At 47.3% G+C, this 20804-nt stretch overlaps 1 protein-coding gene across 2 annotated transcripts in view; it reads right to left on the bottom strand.

Annotated features, from left to right (window-relative positions):
• SHANK2 (SH3 and multiple ankyrin repeat domains 2) overlaps positions 1–20804 on the bottom strand; it is a 509904-nt gene that overhangs the window by 476680 nt on the left and 12420 nt on the right. For both annotated transcript variants that reach the window (XM_038563628.1, XM_038563629.1), the window contains exon 2: positions 4834–4934. The gene's annotated coding sequence lies outside the window, so the exon portion shown is untranslated. The remainder of the gene's footprint in view (positions 1–4833; positions 4935–20804) is intronic.

The following is a 20804-nucleotide window of genomic DNA, read 5'->3' as shown; positions in this document are numbered from 1 at the left end:
TGAACGCATTTTAAAGTTGGTTTTGGTGACGACTGCAGAACTCCACAAATACACTAAAAAGAACTGAATGGTATTCTGTTTGAACAGAGGAACTGGGGGCACCTGGGTGGCTCAGTGTTTGAGCATCTGCCTTCGGCTCAGTTCATGATCTCAGGGTCCTGGGATCGAGTCTCCACATTGGGCTCCCCGCTCAGTGGGGAGCCTGCTTCTCCCTCTCCCTCTGCCTGCTGCTCTGCTTGTGTTCTTGCTCTCTGATAAATAAATAAATAATAAATAAATAAATAAATAAATAAATAATAAATAAATAAATAAAGTCTTTTTTAAAAAGGGAACCATATGGTAGGTGAATTCTATCTCAATAAAGCTATTTCCTAAATTTTCTGGATTGAATCCACAGTGCCCAGAGATGAGTGGGTGGCCGCAGGGTCTGCCTCCTATTCAGGAAGTGCTGCTCTGCCCAGCACAAGGCACCACTGCTCCTGAGCTCCCTGACCTCCAAGACCGCTTGATGACTAAGAGTCATGTGAAGAGCCATTGACCCTGTGAGCAGAGATACGTTACAGAGAAGACAAACAGCTAACAGGGAGGAAAGCCTTGAACCAACTCTGCCCTACCACCAACCCAGCCCTGCATCATGAACCTGGTTCTTCCAGCACCAGTGGACATGGGCCTAAACGCCTCCCTGCCCAGCATCCCAGCAAGATGGAGCCCCCCAGTCTAGTGTCAGCACTCCACAGATGAAAGAAAGCCATGTAACTTAACCAAGCCCCTGTGGGCTTCAGACCAGGAGGCCACCAGATGCCACCATGCTGGGCACCCATGCCCCTGGGATTTGTGGAGAGTGAGCTTGTCACAGGATGCCATCAGAGACACACTGCAGGTTCTCAGCACTCATGTGCTCAGATCATTTAGAACAGGGCTGGCAAATGTTTCTGTAAAGAGCCAGAGAGGATGTATTTTCACCTCTGCAGACCACCTGGTCTGTCACATCAAGGATGCTGCTGGAAGGTGAAAGCAGCCCGAGACAGCATTCAAGGGAATGGATGTGGCTGTGTGACAATAAAACTTCATTTACAGGAGCACCCGGGTGGCTCAGTGGTTGAACGTCTGCCTTTGGCTCAGGGTGTGATTCCAGGGTCCTGGGATCAGGTTCCACATTGGGCCTGCTTCTCCCTCCACGTATGTTTCTGCCTCTCTCCGTGTGTCTCTAATGAATAAATACATTTTTTAAAAATCTAAAAAAAAAAAAATCCCAAAAACTTTATTTACAAAAGGCAACCTGGAGACTGTGAGAAAAGATTTGCAAATCACACACCCGGCAAGGGATTAATAGCCATCATACATAAAGACTTCCTATAACTTAATAACAAAAATCAAACAACCCAATTCAAAAATGGGCAAAGGACTTGAATGGCTATTTCTCCAAGGATATACAGATGGAGAATAAGCCCAGAAACAGATGCCCAGCATCACAAGTCATCAGGGAAACGCAAATCAAACCACAGTGAGGGACACCTGGGTGGCTCAGCAGTTGAGCATCTGCCTTTGGCTCAGGGCGTGATCCTGGGGTCAAGGATGGAGTCTCACATCAGGCTCCCTGTGAGGAGCCTGCTTCTTCCTCTGCCTATGTCTCTGCCTCTCTCTCTGTGTCTCTCATGAATAAATAAAATAATAAAATAAAATAACCTACAGTGACATACCACTTCACACCTGCTACGATGACTATTAGTAAAAAGACAAGAAACATGCTGGAGAGGATTTGCAGAAACTGGAAGCCTTGTGTATTGCTTCTGTACAAGGGTGTACAAGGGTACAGCTGCCCTGGAAAGCAGGTTGGCGGATCCTCTAAAGTGAAGCAGAGTACCCTGTGACCCGGCCAGTCCACTTCCAGGTGCAAAGCAGGGACCTGAACAGATATTTGTGCACCAGTTCCCTGAGTAGCATTATTCACAGCAGCCAGAAGGTGAAAGAAAGCAACCCATGTGTCCACGGACAGATGAGTGGGTAGACAAGATGTGGGCCATCCACACACTGGACAGTCACTCAGCCTGATCAAGGAGGGACACGCTCACACCTGCCATGGCGTAGACAGACTTGGGAACATGAGGCTGAGTGAAATAAGCCAGTCACAAAAGGACAAATACTGCAGGGTTCCACTCACACAGCGTCCCTAGAATCACCAGATCCAGGGAGATGGAGAATGGATGATGGTCCGGGGCTCTAAGGGGTGGGGGGGGCACTGCCTCGTGTCTCATAGGGACAGAGTTTCTGTTTGGAAAGATGGAAAGTTCTGGACACAGATAATGGGGACAGCTGCACAACAGTGTGAATCCACTTAATGCCCCTGAGCTGTGCATTTAAACACGGCTAAGTGGTCAATTTTATGTTATGTGTAATTTACCACCATAGGAAAAAAAAAAAACATTTTAACAAAAGCAGATGATGGGCAAGATTTGGCATGTGAGCCAGGGGTTGCTGAGTCCTGACTCAGAACCACACGCCCAGGCCCCCAGTTTTGGAGCAAACACTTGAGCATCACTGCAGAAAACAGAGCTCTGGCCCCAGCCCCGTGCTCGCAATTCTTGCCTGATGTCTTGCTTCACCACCCAGGACGGATCACCTGGAGCATCAGAAACCCTCTCTCTGCCATCTGATTAATCACTAGGGGTTGTCTGATTACACCCACAAGCAGGAAGGATAATTTGAGGCAATAACAAAGAACACTTGAGGCAAACCAAATCCTTGAATTCATAAACTAACGCCTTGAATTGGCTGTGAGAATTCGCAATAGAAAGTAAATTAATTGTCACTCTGAAGTGGAACCCCTCTGCCACTAATTACGTGACATCCTGGCTACTAAGTAAATTGCTACTCAAGGGTAATGTCCCGTTCTTTCTGCGCGGCGGCAGGAGGTGATCACGGACAAAAGTCTGAAGCCCAGAATCCATGTAGATTTATGAGGTGATAAATGTCTCCACGCAGATGCTGCTGAGCCCAAGCAGCCCAGGCATGGGGGGCGTCAGGTGCCCTCACGCCATCGGAAGACCACTAAGGAGCAGGGTCCCTTTGTGGCTTCCAATGAGGCAGAACTGCAGGATGGGAGGATGCAGGATGGGCAACTGAGGGGGGCCGGGGTGAGGGGGAAGGAGCCTGACCGATAATTCTGTCCCTGCTCTGCCTCCAGTCCGGGACCCAGCACAGCCTGACCCGCAGAAGGGCAGTGTCCCAGTGATGGCAAGCCCTCTTCGTCCATGGCATAAGGGCCTCCATCCATCCTTCCTCCAGCCAAGAGGCCCTGGGATGCTCGTTTTGGGCTAGTCTCTCAGTGAACAGCCACCCCCATATCCTAGAGATGGCCAACTGTCACTGCAGATCCACTCCTAGCCTTCCTGAGGGGCCCCGACAAACTCTTCTTCTTCTTTCCCCTTGTGTGGCAATGACCACCATCGCAGGGGCGGATACTCTGACTTCAAGTGCTCCCCACCATCAGGGAACCAACAGAAGTTCCCTAAGAACAGACTCAAGGTCCGGCCCTGACAAAGGCTTTCTAGAGAAATGTCCACAGGGCAGCCCACAATCACAGACCCCAAATGGTGATGGGCCAGAGCTCCAATCAACTGGCCACGTGTCCTTTTCTCACAAAGAAACACAGAAGTAAGAAGGCCTTGAGCTGAAGCTCAAAGATGCTCACCCTGGTCATGAACCAACACAGCTCAGCTGGCCTGAGGCCAATGCTCCCCAAGGCAAGAACAGTGAATGAGCAGCTACTGTTTGCAGGCCAGGGTTCAAAGCCAGGTGGTTCCCAACAAGGGAACAGCATCGGGCATCGGCGAGAGAGAGAGAGGGAGGGGAATCCTGGTTCTGCCCACTCAGCCAGGACAGCTGGGGCTGGCCCTGTTCCTCCACGGAGCCCCCCAGTACCCCCAAGCCAGGAGAACGCCCATCTTCCCCCAGGGGAGAGGGGTGACGCAGCTCAGAGCATGCAGAGAACAGCGTGGAAGGCCTGGACAGGGGAATGAGAAGGTCAGACTGGATTCCAGGCAGGGCTGAGAGTCCACCCTCACCCCCACCCTCAAAGCTGGTGCTGACCAGCGGGGCAGGGCTCTGGCCCTGGGCTCTTGCCTGCCATATCTATATCCCCAGGACACGCCTTCCCATGGGGGGCCTAGAGGGTCAAAGAGATCTTAGGGTTTTTAACTGAAAGATATAGATGTAGAAGACACACAAGGACCAGATATACAGCATTTTGTAGGATTAAGATTTCACTGGGGTTCATAGTCAGAAAAAAATGTCTAAAATATCTTCTCAATTGAAAAAGAGAAGTTTGAGAAACTCGTCCAAAGGGGTTTGGACTCCCACCTTCCTCAGTGGACTACACAATGAGCTCAGGGCATGTCTTGACTCTGCAGAAACACAAATCATGGGATTCCCTCCATTGTTCACTGCCCCCAGGCACAAAAGGGGTCCCCCAGTCCATGGTGCAGAGACACTCATAGCACTGCCCTCGTTCACCATCAACACTCAGCCATACTGGCTGGGCCTAGCATGGGCTCAACAGCAGAGAGGAAAAGGCAAAGCCGGGGATCTGAAGCTGTGGTCCTGTTATGTCCCCTCAAAGTTACATCAGCTGGTGACCAGGGGGCAGGCTTTGTATCCCCAGTATTGAGGACAACTCCGCTTATCCTCTACCCATCCTAACACAAAAATAGGAGCCTGGGCTGCAAGACACTGACCATCTTCCAGCCATGGTGCAGAAGGGGTGAGGTAGTCTACCCCATGACAGCCGTGACTGGCTTGCAGGTGAAAAGACAAGGAGAAAATGCGCTAACTCACCAGAGGCGTTTGTGGACTGGGCCCTGTAGAAAAGCTTCTTAGAACAGGAACTGTCCGTGCTCCAGTGGGCCAAGGCACGGACACTGGAGGGCCTTCCAGAGCTGGGAAAAACAAGAAGACAGGATATGGTCAAACAGAAGCTGTCAAGAGGCAGAATGTTAAAACCCCAAGTGGTTCCTGATATCTCTGAGCTAAAAACCAGGGACTCCACTTAGGCTTCCAGAAAGATGGTGTAGGTGTACTTTTCCCTATGCTTCCTACAAAGTGTAATTAAAACACCAGGATGCTGCACAGAAAACAAACATGCGACTCTGAAGGGGGAGAGAAGGAGGAAGATGGGCAAGGGACTGGGGGACCCAACAAAAGGCACGGTGGTCAGCTCTCTGGGTTGGGTTTTTGCCTTATTTATCCCAGACGTGGAGCTAGCTGAAGAGCCAGAAACCCATACACACCAGTAGAAGCACACAAAAGGCAACCAAGAATGACTGTTCTTTAGCCAAGGGACCAGGAAAGTGGCAGCCTAATGAGACAATGTGTTTAGACGATAACCACTGAACAGACAACACAGATAAACTGGCACCCACTCAGACTGACAGCAGCAAAGGCTGAGCAGGGAGCCGAGACTTCCAGACTGTGTAGCTGTAATAGGCACCCCAAACCCCCATGGGGGTGATGTCAGATAAGCCAAAGTAAGGAGCTGGGATTTTCTTCCCCGAAGGGGAGTAATAAATCCTCCTTGCATTCCACTGTATTGGCACAGGCACCTAGGGGAGCCTGGGTTTCCACACCCACCTGGCAGTAGCAAGGCACCCCTCCCTTACCCCACCGCACTGGGGTCAGGAAATTGCTGATGGAGAGTCAGGACTTTTCTGCATCACCAACTGAAATGGTATTGGTGGGGACCACATAAGGAGCAGAAGCCCCAAATGCTATAGCAATAACCAGGAGCCTCACTGGAATATCAACAGAGGCCAACTAGAGAACTAGACTTCTATACCCACTTGGCAGTGATGGAGCAGCACCCCTCCTCCCCTGCAAGAACGGTGTCAGAGAACACTAACTGAAATGGAGGTTCAAGACCCATAGTCATGCAGCATGTGAAAATGTACACATTTCCACTGAAAATCATTCATTGGTCCAAGAACCAGGGAGATGTCAAACAGAACAAGTCAGACAGGACAAGGACAGCCAACAGCTGACACTAAGATGTTAGAGTTACCTGACAAAGAGTTTAAAGCAGTTATGATAAGAAAGCTTTAATAAGAAAGTATGGATATACTAGAAACAGATGAAAAAAGTTTCATCAAACAAACAAAATCTCAGTAAGAAGTAGAGGCAAATAAGAACCAAGTAGAGGGGTGCCTGGGTAGCTCAGTGGTTGAGCATCTGCCTTTGGTTCAGGGTGTGATCCCAGGGTCCTGGGATCAACTCCCGCATCAGGCTCCCCACAAGGAGTCTGCTTCTACCTCTGCCTATGTCTCTGCCTCTCTCTGTGTGTCTCTTGTGAATAAATAAAATCTTAAAAAAATAAAGAACCAGGTAAAAATGTTAGAAATGAAAAATGCAGTAGGAACCAAGCAGCTCAATGGATGGACTCAACAGCAGGGAGGGGATGGAAATAACCTATGACTTGGAAGATGGACCAATAGAAATTATCTAAATTGCACAAGAGAGAAAGCAGACTAAATATTAAAAACTAAACAGAGCCTCAGGGACCAGTGTACCTATAACCTCATCAGAATCCCCGAGGGGGGCTGGGGGGCAGACTTGAAAAAATACTCAAAAAGTTAACAGTTGAAAACATCCCAAATTTGGCAAGATACATAAACCTACAGATTCCATAAAGTTTAACAAACCCCAAATGGAATAAAACAAGGAAATTCACACAAAGATACATCATAATTAAACTTCTGAAACCTAATAACAAAGAAAAATCTTGAAAGCAGACAGTAAAAAATGATACCTTATGTATATTGGGGAAACAACTGGAGGCTACACACAATATATCTGGAGTAATGAAAGAGAAGAATTATCAGTCTAAAATTCTATATCCAGTAAAAACATCCTGTAAGAATAAACAGAAAATCAAGACCTTCTCAGATGAAAGGAAACCAAGAGAATTTACCATCAGCAACCCATCCTAAAAGAATGCCTAAAGAAAGCTTTTTAAACAGAAACAATAAAAGAAGGAAACTTGGAACACTGGGAAGTAAAAAAGAACACAGTAAGCTAAAATATGAGTAAATACGATAGGCTTTCCTTTTCTCAAGTTTCCTAAATAATGGTTAACAATTGAAGCAAAAACTGCAATGCAATATTTAAGACAGTTATATTATTAAGTGGGGATGGGTAAAAGGACATAAAAGTAAGGTTTATATGTTTCACTCAAGCTTGTATCACAGTAGGTGGTGGTAAAGTTATGTGTACAGAATATAACGCCTAGAGCAACCACTTAGAAAGCTATGGAAAGCTCAAAAACAATTACAGATAAATCCAAGTGGAATTCTAAAAATAGTCAAATAACCCACAAAAAGGCAGAAAAAAGATAACAGATATGAAAAACAGAGAAAACAAACAAAACAAAATGGTAGACATAAGCCTTAACATATCAATTATTGCATTAAAGCCAAATGGTCAAAATATGCCAATTAAATGACAGGGATTGGTCAAATGGACTAAAAAGATTTTAAAAGACTCAATTATATGAGGTCTACAAAAATTCACTTCAAATAGTAACATAATCAGGATGAAAAAAGATATGCAAACATTAACCACAGGAAGGTAGGCATAACTATATTGACACTAGATAAAGCAGACTTCAGAACAAAGAAACTTACCACAAAGAGGAACATTATATAGTGACAAAAGGTCAATCCAACAAGAAGAATGGCAACCTTAAATGTGTACGCACCAAACAACAGAGGAGGAAAATGTGTAAAGCAAAAATGCATAGAACTGAAAGGAAAAAGAGACAAATCCCCAACTACAGTTATAAATTTCAATACCCCCATTTCAACAACAACTAACAGAACAACTAGACAGAAAAGCCACCAAGGATGTGGAAGCAATCAACCAACAGATTCTAAGTGATATCCATAGAACGTTCCACTCAATAACAGCAGAATTTACACTCTTTCCAAAGTGCTCATCAACATATACCAATACAGATCATAACCTAGGCCACAAAATAACCTCAACACATTTAAAAGTGAAATCAAAAAAAAAATAAAAAAAAAAAAAAAAAAAAAAAAAAAGTGAAATCATACATAATGTGTCTCTGACCACAACAGATTCAAATTAGAAATCCATAACTGAAAGGTAACAGAAATCTCTAAATATTTTAAAACTAAAAAAGCATACTTCTCAATAATCCATACATTAAAGTTTCAAAGGAAAATTTTGTAAATACATGAAACTGAATGAAAACAAAAAAGCAAAGCATACCGAACTTTGTGGCACACAGCTAAAGCAGTGATAAGACAAATATTTATTGCACTAAATGCATACATCAGAAATAAAGGAATAATCTCAAATCAAATTCTAAGGACATATCTCAAAAAGTGAGCAAAAGGAGAGGAAAATAAATCCAAAGCAAGTAAGCAAAAGGAAGGAAATAATAATCATAAGACTGGGGAACACATAAAACTGAAAACAGAAAAATAGAGAAAAACAATGAAACAATGACCTGATTCTTTATTAAAAAAAAAAAATCAATAAAATTGATAAAACTCGGGCAGCCCAGTGGCTCAGCAGTTTAGTGCTGCCTTCAGCCCAGGGTGTGATCCTGGAGACTCGGAATCGAGTCCTGCATTGGGCTCTCTGCATGGAGCCTGCTTCTCCCTCTGCCTGTGTCTCTGCCTCTCTCTCTCTCTCTCTCTCTCTCTCTCTGTCTCTCATGAATAAACAAATAAAATATTTTTAAAAAATAAAATAAATAAAATAAAATTGACAAAACTCTAGCAAACTGAAGAAGGAAAAAACAGACACAAATTACCAATACCAAAAATGAAATGAAGACCATTACAGACCCTGCAGTCTTTATTATCAAAAAGATAGCAAAGGAGTACTATGAATACCTCTACACACATAAATTTGACAATGCAGACAAAAGAAACCAATTCTTAAAGAAATACAAACCATCTCAACTCATCCAAAATGAAATAGGTAATTTGAATAGCCCTTATAACTATAAAGAAAATCGAATTCTTAATTTTGAAGCTCTCCGTTTTGGGGAAAAAAATAAATCTCCAAATGATTTCATTAGTAAATTCTGTGAAGAATTAATATCAATTCTACACACTCTCTTGCAGAAAACAGAATAGGAGAAAATACTTTCCAATATATTTTATGGAACAAGTACTACCCTGATACCAAACTCCTGTAAAAAGAATACAAAAGAAAACCATAGGTTAATATCCCTTACGAATAACAAAATAAAAATCTTAAAATTTGGGGGATTCCTAGATGGCTCAGTGGTTTAGTGCCTGCCTTCGGCCCAGAGCATAGTCCTGGAGTCCCAGGATCAAGTCCCACATCAGGCTTCCTGCATGGAGCCTGCTTCTCTCTCTGCCTATGTCTCTGCCTCTCTCTCTCTGTCTCTCATGAATAAATAAATAAAATCTTTATTAAAAAAATCTTAAAATTTTATCAATCAGCAATATATGAAAAGAATTATATTCCATGACCAGTTGGGGTTTATTCCAGGAATGCAAGGCTGGTGTTCAATATACATATATGTGTGTGTATATATATATATATATATATTTTTTTTTTTTTTTTTTTTTTTTTTTTTTACCCCATCTATGGGATGCCTGGGTAGCTCAGTCCAACTCTTAATTTCAGCTCAGGTCATGATCTCAGGATCCTGAGAACAAGCCCTCCATTGGGTTCCATGCTCAGCAGGGAGTCTGCTTGAGGATTCTCTCACTCTGCCCCACCCCCCACTCATGCACTCATGTGCATGTGTGCACTCTCTCTCTCTAAAATAAATCTTTTTTAAAAATCAATCTATATAATACACTCTATCAACAGGCTAAAGAAGAAAAATCACACAATCCTATCAATCAATGTAGAAAAGCCTATGACAAATTTCAACATCCATCTATGACTAACTCTCCCCAAAATAGGAGGAGGGGAACTTCTTCAGCTTGATAAAGTGCTGTCTGCAAAAGCAAGGACGTTTTTTCTCATCACTCTTACTGAACTTAGTGGTAGACCTTCTATGAAATGCAACAAGGCAAGAAAAAGAAATAAAAAGCAAGCAGATTGGGAAGAAAGAAATAAAACTGTCCCCATTTGTAGATGACATCCCTGTAGAAAACCCCAGGGAATCTACAAAGAAAAGCCTCCTAAAAATAAAAAGTGAGTTGAATGAAGTCCCAAGATATAGTCAACATATAAATGTCAACTGCATTCCCATATGCTAGCCATGAACACCCAAATTTAAAATACAACACCATCTATAAATGCTCAAAACTAATGAAATACTGAAGTGTAAATCTAACAGAACACGTACAAGACTTGTGTGCTGAAACCTACACAAAATTGAGGAAAGAAAACAGAGAAGATCTAAAGAAGTGGAGAGACATACCACGTTCATGGATTGGATAACTCAACGTAGTCAAGATGTCACTCCTCCCAAGTCGACACACAGGTAGAATGCAATTCCAAACAAAAGCTCAGTAAGCTGGTGGGTTTTTTTGGTTTGGGGTTTGTTTTTTGTTTTTGTTTTGTTTCGTTTTTGTAGATAGAGACAGTATTATTTTAAAACATATGGAAAGGCAAAGGAACTAGAATAACTAAAACCTGAAGAGGAATCAAGTGAGAGGAGTCCATCTGCCTAATTTCAAGACTTACCGTGCAGTGACAGTGATCAGGCTGTGTGGTTCTGGTGGAAGGATGGCCACGCGGATCACCAGAACTCAGTGGAGAGCCCAGAAACAGGCCCACAGACATGCCCAACTCATTCTGGACAAAGGTCTAGAAAGAATTGAGTGGAGGAAGGACAGCCTTCGCACAAATGGTGGTGAAATAATTAGACATCAATAAGCAAAATCATGACCATACCTTAGTTACACAAAAATAATTCAAAATGGATCAGCAATGTAAACATAAAATGAAACTATCAAATTTTCAGAAAAACAACATTTTCTCATAGGAGGAAAATCTTCTGGATCTAGGATGAGGCGACGAGTTCTCAGACTGAATATCAGATATTCAAGCCACACAGAGGAAAACAGATAAACTGGACAAGCTTCTGTCTGTGAAAGACCCATCACAAAGATGAAAATAGAAATCAGAGATGGGGAAACATACTTGCAAACCACACAGCTAACAAAGGACTAGAGGCTCTCATGGAAAGAACTCCCAAAACTTAACGGTAAAGCGCCAACCAATTCAGTTAAAACATGAACAGAAGACGTGAAGAGACACTTCATGAGGGACACAGCCAGACGGCGGATTGGCACAGGGAAAGATAACTCAACATCGTCACCACTAACGGAATGCACGTCAAGGCAGCGAGGCTCACTACACACCTAGGAAAATGCCTAAAATAACACCAAACGCTGGTGTGAGAACGAAGAAATCAGATTGCTCACATGTTGCTGGCAGGGATGTCAAACAGTACAGGCTTTGGGGGGAAATGTGGCGGTTTCTTAAAAATCTAACTGTGCAACAATCCTACAGCCCAGCGTTTGCACGCAGGGCATTTATCCTAAAGAAATAAAGGTTTATATTCACACAAAAACCTATATACACTAACAGCTGCAGTGGCTTTATTCAAAACAGCCAAAAACTACCAACAAACCAGGTGTCCCTCAAAGGCCAAGCAGTTAAACACACTGATGCATACATACCACGGAATACCATTCAGCAAGACGAGGTCCATGGACACACAACAACCGGTACAGCTACACCAGAGAGGAAAGCCAGTCCTGAAAGGTGTGCTATGGGATTCTACCTTGCACAAGTGTCACAATGACAAAATGGCAGAGGTGGACAGCAGATCAGAGGTCCAGGTGGGGAGATCCACAGCTTTGAAAGCCCAGCACAAGGGATGCTCCTCGTGCTAACGGAAATACTTATAACTCCTCCCCTGCATCCTTGACAGCACCCCAGTCATAAGAAGGCAGTGCAGTTGTGCAGGATTTTGCTGCTGAGGATAAACTAGGTAAAAGGTACAGGGGGTCCCGGGGGACTTATTATCTTGGCATTATTTCTCACAATTGCAATTATTTAAAGTGGAAAAGATTCATTATTTTTAAAAGTACAAGTGGAAGGATGCCTGGGTGGCTCAGTGGTTGAGTGTCTGCCTTCGGCTCAATGCGTGATCCCAGGATCCAGGATCGAGTCCCGCATCAGGCTCCCTGCGAGGAGCCTGCTTCTCCCTCTGCCTATGTCTCTGCCTCTCTCTCTCTCTCTCTCTCTCTCTGTCTCTCTCTGTCTCTCTCTCTCTCTGTCTGTGCCTCTCATGAATAAATAAATCCTTAAAAAAAAAAGTACACGTGGAAAACAAAACAAAAAAGCAGTTAAACAGAGTTACCAGGTGACCCAGGACGTGAAATTCCACTCCCTGGCTAAGCCTCAACCCGACAAAAACCACACGTCCACACAAAAACTTGCACACCCGTGTTCACACCTCGAAGTAGCACAACTGTCCACCACGTGATGAAGGGATAAATAAATTGTGGTCCAGGCACGCATGGTAATACTGCTCAGCTGTGATAAGGCACGAAGCTCGGGCACACACTACAGCACACATGAACGCATGATGCCCGGCAAAGGCAGCAAGTAAGAAATGACCCCGTGTTGCAAGTTTCCATTTACACAAGATGCTCAGAACAGGCAAATCCATGGACACAAAAGCTTCATGGTTTTGGGAACTGGGGAGAGGCAGGGGATGCAAATGGGGAGCAGCAGCAAACAGGCACGGGGTTTGTTTTGGGTGGACACGAAAATGTTCCAAAATTGATTGCGATGATGGCTGCACAATCCTGTGAATATACTAAAAAGAAGGCTGCACCGTACACTTCGAATGGGAATCGTATGGTCTACGAAGTGCCATCCCCCATAAATTGTTGGAAACACAAAAGCACTGACCGGGTTCCAGGAAATTTTAAAAGCATCCATTTTAGAGTGATCCTCCCTATGCCCCACAGAGAATAAGGAAATTATTGAACTATTTAAAAATGTTAGCCTTCTGCCATCGGCGTCTATTTTTAGAAGCGCTCATCATTTCCAGGGAGATTGAAATCGTCACTGTGCAGCGTTCTGTAGGAGCTCTGCAGCCCCAAGGAAGAGCCTGGGCACAGAGTGGCCCCATGTCCTAGGCCGGGGGGGTGGGGTGTGCAGGGGGCAGCCCAGGCCCCAGGGAGCCGACACCAGCCGTGCACCTGGACAGACCCAGCCTGGCCCAGCCCTGGGGACCTCTTCTGCAAGGCACAGAAAGGTAACAGTTTCTGGAATGGCACAGGAGCACAGGGCCCCTGCAAAATGGAGAGATGCCAACACCCTCCTGTTGTCTAAAGTAGCATCTGGAATAGCCCCACACGGCAGCTCCTTCCAGAGTGGGGAATCGGACGGTCCCCAGGTGAAAGCAGGTGTTCAAACCAAAGCCTGTCCCTGCAGGCTCACGGCAGCCACGAGGTAGAAACAACCAAAGGTCCGTCAACAGATGAACGGATAACAAGATGTGGGCTACGACTCGACTGTAAGAAGGAAGGGGGCCTGACCCACGTGGCTGTGGATGAACCGCGCCAACCTGCTGCCACCAGAGCAGCCAAACAATCTCATGTCACATAATCTGTTTACGTGAGTGTCCAGAAGAGGCACCTCCAGAGACAGAAAGCAGACTGCTGGCTGCTAGGGGAGGGGACGCGGTGTGTGACAGCTGACGGGCACAGGGCTCCCGGCAACACGGGGCTGGTGGCTGCACACTCTGTCAACGTATGAACTGCCACTGAACTGCCCCCTGTGAATGGGTTATGTGACTTCCACCTCCATCATTAAAAAGAACCTCTAGGGACACCTGGGTGGCTCAGTGGCTGGGCATCTGCCTTTGGCTCAGGGCGTGATCCTGGGTTCAAGTCCCGCATTGGTCCCCCTGCAGGGAGCCTACTTCCCCCTCTGCCTGTCTCTCTGCCTCTCTCTGTTTCTCATGAATAAATAAATAAAATCTAAAAAAAAAAAAGAGCCTCTGATTCCAAACAGGTTCAGAATCTACTTCCTTGGAGTCCGGGAATAGAGGGTAAAGTGGGGAGCAGAGGCGAGCACTGGAACCAGGGCAGAAGGCCAACCTTTCTTGGATGAGAACAGAGAAGAAAAGTTCTCATCTTCAGCATCTGTCACAGGTAGCCTTCCAAAGGGGACTTCACACCCTGCAGGGAGTGGCCGGGGTGTAGCCGGGGTGTAGCCGGGCAAACACCTCCCTCATGTAGATGGACACCACCTCTCTATGGTCGACAAGTGGCTGAAGCCCAGCTGGCAGAAATGTGACTTTATCTGATGGCCTGTTCCTCTGATAAGGAAACTGAGGCCCAGTGTCACAGCCAGGAGTAGAGACAGGGCCCCGCCGTGGGCCGAGTGTCACGCATGCACGGCTAGGCTCCTAAAATGCTCCACAAAATGCTCCTAAATCTCCTGGGCCTTCAGCTCGGTCACCAGACAACAGTGCAGGGCACATCAGCTGACTCTAATAGCTTCCCGTGTAAAATTATTCAGGAGCAAAGCTAAAATATTAATCACGCCTGCACCGTGAACAGTCAAAGCACGAAACCCAACCTGGCAGCTCTGCGGAGCATGCATGAGCCTGCTGTGACCCGAGGGCAAGAATGAGGAGCAGCTGGGAGGCACAACACAGACCGGCTTCCACAAACCCGCTCGGGGGTTCCCTCTCAGCGAATCAGCTCCTCCTCCCTGGCCCTTCCATCTAGCAAAGTCGTCTCCCAAGGACTCTGGACTTGGCCATCCTGCTCACTTGAGCCAAATCAGCAAGAGCAAAGGACAACAGAAATGTGATGCAGGAGGACACAGGAGCTTGCCCTCTCCTGCTGCCCTTGGGAACCCTGCGGCCAAGAGGAGACCGAGCCAGGCTTAGGCTGCCTGGTGATGAAATAGAACAACAGCCAGTCGGCCCCCCGGCCAGGGAGTGAGGCCTGACCTCAGCACAGGGGGACTCAGCAGGTCCCAAGAACGGTCCAGCTGAGCCCTCCTCAAATGATCCACCTGCAGGTTCATGAGATAAAATCACCTGAGGTCAGCAAATGACTGCCTGTGGGGCAAATCCGGCCCACAGCTTGTTTTTATACATAAAGTTTTATTGGAGCACAGTGGTGCCCATTCATTACATATTGCCTTTGACTGCTCTTTCACTGGGGCAGCAAGGTTGTAGAGACTGAATGGCATGCAAGTGTCAAATATTTACCATCAGGCCCTGAAATAGTTTTACCCCATGGTTTACAGGGCTCAGTTAACTAATACAGCCCTCCACTTAATTGTTACTTATGAGCTGAGTGTTACTTTCTCTAGCCCCCAGATCAGGAAACAGGGGGCACAGTGGTTAAAAACCAAGCAACACCAAGGTCACCAGTGATATGCAGGCAGCATGGAGCAAAGCGGATTTCACCCTGGTTGGTCCAACAGCAGAGGCCCCACTGCACCCCAACGCAGGCTTCCTGGAAAGGACTCCCAGGTGAATTACTTAGTGAACATTCTCTCTCCTCCCAGGCCCTCCCCTTCTTCCGCCTCAGCAAAAGATGGCCGGTTAAAGTGAGGGTGAAGAGGGGCACCTGGGTGGCTCAGGGCTCAGTGTCTGCCTTTGGCTCAGGTCGTGATCCTGGGGGTCCTGGAATCGAGTCCCACATCAGCTCCCTGCAGGGAGCCTGCTTCTCCCTCTGCCTGTGTCTCTGCCTCTCTGTGTCTCTTATGAATGAATAAATAAAATCTTTTTAAAAATGAATAAATAAAATCTAGAGCGAAGAAAAGCACATCTGTGTCCAGAAAACCCATGTGAGGGTGAAGGCCCACACCAAGCGCACACTCCACCACCCCCCAGCCCACTGTCCAGTGCTCCACGGGGATGGATGTGGGAGGGGCACCTGCCCCTCTGAGAACAACCCCCCAGGACCCTCCCTGTGACAGACTGCCACCTGTCACCGCTCCTTGCACACACAGGTGATGGGGCTCTGGAGGCCCCAAGGTTGCCCGGGTCCCCAGGGAGGACGGAGGTGCCCTGGAGGAAGGGGTGCCAAGTGAAATGAGCCAGACAGAGAAAGGCAAATACTGTAGGATCTCACTCACATGTGGAATCTAAATACAAAACCAAACTTAACTCATAGATACAGACAGCACTCGGGTGGTTGCCAGGAGCAGGGGGTGGGTGGTAGGCAAGGTGGGTGAAGAGGGTCAAGAGGTACAAATGTCCACTCACATGGTAAGTATGTCCTGGGTATGTGATGCACAGCAAAAAATAAAATGGTTAAGCTATAAAGACACAGTTTATTCTATGTGACAGTCCTGTTAATAGAAAATACTTAACAAGGGGCAGCCCTGGTGGCTCAGTGGTTTAGCACCGCCTTCAGCCCAGGGCCTGATCCTGGAGACCGGGATCGGGTCCCGCGTCGGGCTCCCTGCACGGAGCCTGCTTCTCCCTCTGCCTGTGTCTGTGTTTCTTTCTCTGTGTCTCTCATGAATAAATAAAAATTTATAAAACAAAAAAAGAAAGAAAATACTTAACAAAACTTTATTTATTATGATGTAATTAAGTAAGTCAGCCCTGTAAAGAAATCGTTTTTGCCTCAAAATGTAGACCATCACGTTATCTGGCCAGATGGCCTGTTAGCTCGGAGGCATTTTCTTTCTCCCAGGAAAGCGCTAAGCCCACCCCGGGCCACTGACCACGCAGCCGGGCACAGGGAGTCCCGCGGCTTCCCAGCCACCACACACCCCGACAGCCTCAGGACAGCAAGGACACCCCAGCACAGTGCAGAGAGCTGTCTGAGCATCTAGGACCAGCAATGAGTGTTAAATAACCAGACTACTATTCCTGGACTTCAGTAAGAACCTAATTCTTTTTTTTTTTTTTTTAAGATTTTATTTATTAGAGAGAGAGGACGCGCAAGTGTGTGCAGTGGGCAGAGGGAGAGGGAAAGGGAGAAGCAGACTCCCCGCCGAGCAGGGAGCCCGATGTGGGGCTCGATCCCAGGACCCTAAGATCATGACGTTAGCCCCGACCTGCTAAGGCAGACCCTTCACCAACTAAGCCATCCAGGAGCCCCAAGAACCTAATTCTTTAGGAGATTAAACACCGCTGAAACTGTCTCCCTCGGCTTGGTCTAGAATGAGAGTCTGAGCCCAGGGCTGGGGTGAGCCTCGGTCCCAGGAGTCTGGGGTCCAGTATGAGACCCACAGAGATGCCAGCCAGGGCTCTTTGTCTTCCTGAGGCCCAGCATTTCCAGAAAGGGCCGGACCCCAGCCTCCTGAGCCTCTGAGCACCAACGCTCCTGACCCCCTGCCCTCTCGGGGCTGGGAGAGATGCTGAGCCTGCCCTGGGGTAGAGGGTGCAGGGATGGAGGTTCTCATGCCTCCCTCCTCGCCTCCAGTGAAGACTCTTGGCGGCTAAATCACAGGAAACTCAGCTGCAGGAAAGGGGGCTCTGTCTGAGAACAGACGGGGGAAGTGGAGGGGGTCACGGTAGAAGCGGGGGGACTAGAGGGGCAGGGGACAAGAAACAAGGAAGCCGATCTCACCCCCATTAAGGAATGCTACAAACCACCCCTGCCACCTGACAGCAATGTAACTCGAGCTCCAAATGTCATTTTACAGTGTGGGTACATTTCTAAAATCAAAGAAAAAGAAACCGTTGAAATCAATATTCATGATATATTCTGTTTAACCTAATAGGTGCACGATATTATTATTTCAACATGTGGCACTGGCCACGTTTCAAGGGCTCAGTGGCCACGTGAGGCTGGCAGCTGCCATACTGAGCAGCACAGGTAGGGACAGGACTGCCCAGCGCTATCCAGGGTCCCCGCATCAGGGACACATGTGTGTCCCAGACACTGAAGACCAGGCAACGCTCAGCACCTCGGCACCGGCCAGCACGGACTAAGCACTAAGTCCAGGGCGCAGGAGTCAGCAGATCTGCTCGGCCACCCACTGGCTGAGACCTTGTGCCAAGCGCAGCCGACCAATCCACGCTGCTGGACCAGCTTTTCTTGACCACAAAATGAGTAATCTGCAACGTGGCTAAGCTCTAGAGCAGAGAATACAGCCAAGGATCTAAGTTGCTTTTAAAGCACCGGTGAGGGCACCTGGGTGGCTCAGTGGTTGAGCATCTGCCTTTGGCTCAGGGCGTGATCCCAGGATCCTGGGATCGAGTCCTGTATCAGGCTCCCCACAGGGAGCCTGCTTCTCCCTCTCCCCCCCCCGACCCCTCTCTCTCTCTCTCATCAATAAATAAATAAAATCTTAAAAAAAGAAAATAAATAAAGCACTCATGAACGCACAGTGTGGACTTCAAGCTGGGATCAAGAATCCACCGGGAGAGAAGGGTGAGTCCGAAACCAGTCCCCCAAACAAGCCTGGGAGCTACACCCATGACAAGAGGGAGAACAATGCAATCGGCAGCTGGGGCAGATCACTACAGGGAAAGAGAAAGATGGGGGGATCACAACAAGCAAAACATGACAATCTGAGAAGAGATCACAGGAGCTGAGAATGATCCAGAAGAGAGAACGCACATGGGAAGAGAAGGCCTCTGACCACACCTGAGCGTAGAGCCTCTCAGCACCCCAAGCCAAGCGAAAGCACAAGCCAAACCCGATGGAGGGTATATCCAGAATATATAAAGAGCACCTACAAATCAGCAAAAAGCAAAGGACCCAATGTAAAGAAAATGTAATTCCGGAAAGCTGGGTGACCCATGGACTGGGAGGTATTTGCTGCATCCAGGGGAAGGCAAACGAAGGGAAAGCCGGTTCCTGCCCAACAGGTCTGCACGGATCAGAGGGCACCAAGGTCTGTGAGGACAAGGGCGGCTCTTGCACCACGAGGGTGGGACCGCAGCCTGGCACAGCCCCCTTGGACAGACAGCAATTGGGGGCATATCCGTGAAAGCGGGACCCGTGCCCCGCCAGGCCGCAGATGCTTCCCCTTGTCCTATAAGGACAGACCCTGGGAGGAGCTGCCCTGGTGGAGGACGTTCCCTGTAGGAGAGGCTAAAAGAGAAACAGAAAACAGCCTCCGAGCCACCGGGAGAACAGAACGTGGGTTAGCCACTCCGGAGACGGACGAACTCGAGCTACACGAGGTGGGACTTTTTTCTAAGTAGCTATTAATCACGGTGCCGCCAAGACAGAGCTTCCAGGAAGCAGGCGGTGCCCCACTCACCTGCCACCCCACACACGGGCTGCCCCGGGTCCTGCTGGCCCAGCAAACACACCTCAACGTTGGCGGCTCCTCAGATGGGTAAACAGCAGGTTGCTCAACCAGCCGGGTTTCAGGTCATGAGGCAATCCATCAGAAAGCACCCGCTGAGTTAATGAGCCACATTTTGCAGGAGAGATTCTGTCCCCCTTCTGCCTCTGACACAGCACCATCCTCGGTCCCACCCCAAACCCGGGCTGAACCCAAAATGGTGAGACACCAGGTTCCCAGGAAGCAGCACCTTTCCTCCTTAGAGCATGGGAACATTGGCAGGAGGGGAATCCTACTCCACAATTTCTCCAACATACGGGGTCACCCCTGCTTTGTCCCTAGGCCTGAGAAGAAAGGTGGGCCTCTTTCCATGGGGTGAGCCAAGACCAGGTGGTCACTGCTTTCAAATGCACATTTTGAAGGCAGGGACTGGAACAGGACCTTGCACACTGGTGTTCACAGCGGCACTATTCACGATGGCCAAAAGGTGGGAGCACCCACATGTCTGTCCACAGAGAAATGGATAAACAAGACGTAGTCCGTCCACACAATGGAGGATTACCCAGCCTTAAAAAGGACAGTCTGACACCCGCTGCACCATGGATGGACCTGGAGGACATCGTGCTGAGCGAAGCAAGCTAGACTCACAAGGATAAATACTGTGGGAGTCCACGCACATGAGGTCCCTAGAGGAGCCAAACTTACAGATGGAGCAAAGGGGCACTGGGGCTGGGGGAAGGGGAGTTAGTGTTTAATGGGACAGTTTCAGTCTGGGAAGATGGAAAGTTCTGGAGACACACAGTGGGGATGTTGCATAATCACATAAATGTGCTTAAAGCCACTGAACTGCACACTTTAAAAAATGGTTAAGCTGATACATTTTATGTTATGCATATTTTATCACAACTTAAAAAGTGTTAAGCACAAAATAGTGTTTTCACATCAATTTTCATGAAATTCTTCTCTTATCAGGTACCGCTTCCCTGACCTCCCTCAAGTCTTTGCTCAAGTGCCACCTTCTCAATGAGGCCCACCCTGACTACCCTCTGAAAAACTGCAGCCACCTCTCCCTCCAGCCCCCCTAAGCAAGTGCTCCTTATCTCCCAGGCAGCACAGAGGCTCCTGTAGTATCTCCCTTCCTCAGTGTTCATTTCCCCTGGCTTGAGTGCTGGCCCTCCAGGGCAGGAATATTTGTGTCTCTGGTTTACTGTTGGATCCGGAGAGTCCAGAACAACCAGACACCTGCAGGACACTCCACCCCAGGACAGAACGCACATTCTTCTCAAGTGCACGTGGAACATTCTTGAGGACAGACCACAGGCTAAGCCATAAAGAAGGCTCCATAAATGTAAAAAGGATTGAAATCATACAAAGAATGTTCAACCACAACAGAATGAAATTACAAGTCAATAAGAGGAGAAAAAATTAGAAATTCACAAACATATGGAAATTGAACAATACATGTCTGAATGACCCATGGGTCAGAGAATATATCACAGGGCAACTGGAAAATACTGAGAAGGGGGAAAAAGAAAAAAGAAATCACAAAATAT

The sequence above is a fragment of the Canis lupus genome, chromosome 18 (genome assembly GCF_011100685.1).
Source record: "Canis lupus familiaris isolate Mischka breed German Shepherd chromosome 18, alternate assembly UU_Cfam_GSD_1.0, whole genome shotgun sequence".
Classification (NCBI taxonomy): Eukaryota; Metazoa; Chordata; class Mammalia; order Carnivora; family Canidae; genus Canis; species Canis lupus.
The sequence above is the reverse complement of the archived record's forward strand: the minus strand, read 5'-3'. Positions and strand labels throughout refer to the sequence as shown.